The sequence below is a fragment of the Lactuca sativa genome, chromosome 9 (genome assembly GCF_002870075.4).
Source record: "Lactuca sativa cultivar Salinas chromosome 9, Lsat_Salinas_v11, whole genome shotgun sequence".
Lineage (NCBI taxonomy): Eukaryota > Viridiplantae > Streptophyta > Magnoliopsida > Asterales > Asteraceae > Lactuca > Lactuca sativa.
In genome coordinates this window covers 156,834,390-156,838,529 of record NC_056631.2, presented here as the reverse complement: position 1 = coordinate 156,838,529, position 4,140 = coordinate 156,834,390, and the positions used below count along the sequence as shown (strand labels likewise).

The following is a 4,140-nucleotide window of genomic DNA, read 5'->3' as shown; positions in this document are numbered from 1 at the left end:
ACCGCCCGCCGGGCCTTCGGTCTGACTGACATACACTTCGGGGTTTGTAGTCTATCCGGACCGCCATGGGTATGTTGGCCTTCAGAACAAAGCAGGACCGCCTCAACCCAACCCCCAATCAACAAACATGTGCACATACATATCATTTGCTAGCATATATAACCGTCAACCAATCTAACAGATCAAATAGCATAGCAACATCCTATAACCAGGATACCGACCTAACCGGTCACTAACATAGCATCATCCTATATTCCAGGATATCGACCTAACCAGGTCACTAAGCATATCACCATACTAACTACCAGAATGTAAATCAATAAGCATAACATGCAATAAACCCGGATACCAATCCAATAAGGGCCAGCATTGGTGCCTTAGACGCTGTTGATACAGTGAGGAGAACTTACCTCGCAACTGACGTATGAAACTAGAAAGCTTCAACTCCCAGAGCACCGAAACGAACTTCACTACCTATAAATAACATAAAACCCTTTTTTCATAAGTCTCCGGATTACCAGAATACCCTCAGAAGTCAACTGGTCAACTCTTGGTCAAAGTCAACGTCCACAATCAAAGTCAACAGTCCATGTTGACTCGACTCGTCGAGTGCAGTTCACTGACTCGTCGAATCCTTCCTAAACTCGAGAAGTTGTGAAATCCTTGATTGGCTCGTCGAGTTCTCCTTTAACTCGCTGAGCTCATAAGTGCCCAAGAATAGGGAGAACCCTATTCGACTCGCCGAGTCTTCTAACGACTCGTCGAGTTCAAGGAAAACTTCAATGGAGTCGTCGAGTTGTTCATCCAACTTGTCGAGTTCATGGCCATCTTCATCGGGCTCGCCGAGTTGTTCATCCAACTCACCGAGTCCTCGTAGACCTTCATTCATGGAGATGCTTTTTAAGCATGGCGAGGCTCCAGATTATAGATCCAAGCTTCTAAGGCACGTTTATCACGTAAAGTCAGAAACTTTACGCACATGCAAGGTTCTAAAGTCCCTAAATGACCAATCTATGTTTCCAATGGAGCTTTACACCTTGGGAGAGTCTCATTCTTGCACCAGCTCGAAACTTTATGTACTAAGAAGCCCATAGGAGCTCAGTTCTGAAGTTACAACTTCAGATCTGAGATTGCAAACAAGAATAGCTTCCAATCATACTATGAAAACTCTAGAATTTGACCAAAGAGGGGATCTAGAATGAAATGAGGTTAGGGTAACAATTTATACCTTCTAGAAGATGCTAAATACAATAGATTTTAGGTCCTTCAAGCTCCTTGCTTCTGAATGCTTGATCTCCAAGCTCTTTTCTCCAAGAAAATCCTCCTCCAAGCTTAAGAATGCACAAAATGAACACACTCACACGATTAGGGATTTAGAGGGGCAAGAAGTAGTGAAGGGGAGGCTGGGGAAGGCCAATGATGCTTTAAATAGGGTGGAATGCCTCGAAATTTAGGGTTTCATCTACCAGCTCCTACTCGTCGAGTCCCTTTATGGACTCGGCGAGTAGACCACTAAATGCGCGATCCCACCTCGCTGCTACCCGACGAGTAGGGCAACCAACTCGTCGAGTATGTCTTTCAACCAAATAAATTTCATTTAATTCCATACCTAAGAATCGGAACGTTACAAATTTTTCTTCTTTGTTTGCCTCTTCCACTTGATCCTTGGGTGTAGTGAACGCGAATACTTCAAAGGACATTGGAATTGAAGCTATTGTCTTGGTAAACTTGACTTCTTTGATTTTAGGGTTTTCCCAAGCTTTTAAATTCTCCCCCATCAACTTCTCTATTTCAACTAATCGTTGAGATTTTCTTCTACTCTTTTTTTCCACTACATCTTCCAAATTATTCACTCTTAACACCTCATCTAATAATTCGTCATGAATCACTTCTTGGTTCATTTCAAAAGTTATTTCTTCATCTTCTACTAAAAGTGTATGCTTTGAATCATGGATTTCAAAAAGGGCTCGTGTGGTGCTCAAGAATGGTCTACCCAAGATTATCGGAAGCTCCTCGTCTTCTTTCATGTCTAAAACTACAAAGTCCACTGGAAAAATAAATTTTCCAACCTTCACCAATAAATCTCTGACAATTCCATGTGGATGAGTTATTGAGTGATTTTCCATTTGAATTGTCATTCATTTGTTTTGTAGCCTTAGTAATAAAGCATGCGATTTATGCTAGTCCCCGAATCGGCTAAAGCATTTATTGAAGTAAAATTTCGGAATTCGCAAGGCAAAGTCAATCTCCCCAGATCTCCCATTTTTATTGGCAATCCTTCAATGATTTCAGTAGAACACAAATCATTAAGAACAATAGTGGATGCTTTTTCCAACTCCTTTTGGTTCGTTATCACATCCTTAGCAAATTTTGGAAGTGTAGCCATGTATTTGAGGAATAGAGCACTAATTGAAAGGGATATCACGTGTTCCATACATTTCTTTTGTTTCGGCTCTAGTAGGTTTCGCATGGCTCGAGATAGATAAGGAAGTGGAGGCTGATACAATTTAAAAAAAGAAGAATTTCCATACTTTAGTGGCCACAGCATGGCCTAGTGGTCCCCACGTCATGGGCACTAGGCAGAAGACTTTTCTGTTTTTGCTTCAGGCTCTACATCTTTTGGTTGTGGATCCGGGTGTCTGTTAGTTGTTTTGTACATCACAAAATGGCTTAGTTTTAACCTCTTTTTAAGTATATATCGACATCACATGAGATTGAGGATTTTCATTTGGAATTTTAGGTGGTAATCACTCGTTTACGATTTTGGTCAAATGACCCAATTAAGTTTTGATGTTCTTAATGGCAGCCTATTGGTTTCTTATGATAGCGTCAGTTGTGTCATGTCTTTTCTTTGAAACAGCTGCAAAACATGCAAAATCGACTCGAACTCGGATTTGTTCTCGGGCAGTGGTTGTTCTTTTTGATAAAAACCTCGATCGGTTTACCTAAAGTTTTCAACATTGGCTTTCTTGTACTCATCGTAAGGTAACCACTACTTTTTAGGTTTTCTCCAGTCTTCATCATATTAGTCATCACTTGAGTATTATACTTGTGCTTTTAGTTCCCATTCTTATATAAATCACAATCTTTGTTCAGGTGCGGCTCATTACAATTTTCATACCCAACTCGTATGGAATGTATATATTGATCCATCTTCGTCATTCTTTGGTCCATGGATTCTAGCTTTGCCATCATCGCAACCATATCTTTAGAAGCTTCATTTATAACTTTTTATTATATTGTATTATCCTCACGAGGGTTGTGATACTCCCTTGAATATTTGGAAAACTCCTTAATTGTTGCAGGAGGCTTCTTTGTTAGTGGTCCTTCATAGTCAAGGAGTTGTCATGTGGTTACGTTCACCCCTTCTTAAAAGATTGAGACCTCATGTTGCACATTGAGGGCATGTTGTGGAAAATTTCTCAACAACCGCTTATACCTGTCCCATGCTTCATACAAGGATTCACCGCCTTTTTATTCAAAGTTGGAGATGTTCGCCTTTAGTTTTGAAACCTTTATGGTCGGTTGAATTGTTGGATGAACTCTTGACGAAGTTTTTCCCAAGTGGTGACAGATCCGGCATGGAAGTGCTTTAATCCAATCTTTTTCTTCTCCTTTAAAAGTTATCGGAAGCTTTCAAAACAACATCATTTCAGGAGGAACATTGGGAACATTGAAGTAGTTCGTAATGTCATTCACTTTGTCGATATGCTTGTAAGCATCTTTGTGAACCTTCCCGTAGAATGGGATATATTTTAAAATAGAAAGTATGTGCCCCTTTAGCTCGAAGTTGGTGGTGTTTCGAATTTCGGGTTGCACAAGACCCGACCTGTTATCACGCATCCATTTCTTATACTCCTCCATAGTCATCTCTGCTATGTTAGCCGTCTCATCTTCTTGTTTGCTTTCTTCTTCGGTCTGTTTTACTTTTCATTTAGTTCGTCTTTTTCTTTTCTTTTTTCCTTGTTGATTTTAATAGGAAGAGACTCGGGATCTTCAAATCCAGGTACTGTATTAGATGATGATGCTCGGGTCATAAAGTATCTGCAATAAAACAAGAAACAAATGCATAAAAAGAACAAAAAATAATAAAAACCTAAACTATCTGAACGATATCCACGACTTGGGCAAGAATTGCCA

At 40.0% G+C, this 4,140-nt stretch overlaps 1 non-coding gene across 1 annotated transcript; it reads left to right on the top strand.

The window, feature by feature from the left end:
- The first annotated feature begins 3,400 nt into the window (after positions 1 to 3,400).
- LOC111884554 (small nucleolar RNA R71) lies at positions 3,401 to 3,508 on the top strand. The gene has a single exon (XR_002847815.1). It is a non-coding gene; the product is annotated as a small nucleolar RNA R71 (small nucleolar RNA).
- Positions 3,509 to 4,140: the final 632 nt, after the last annotated feature.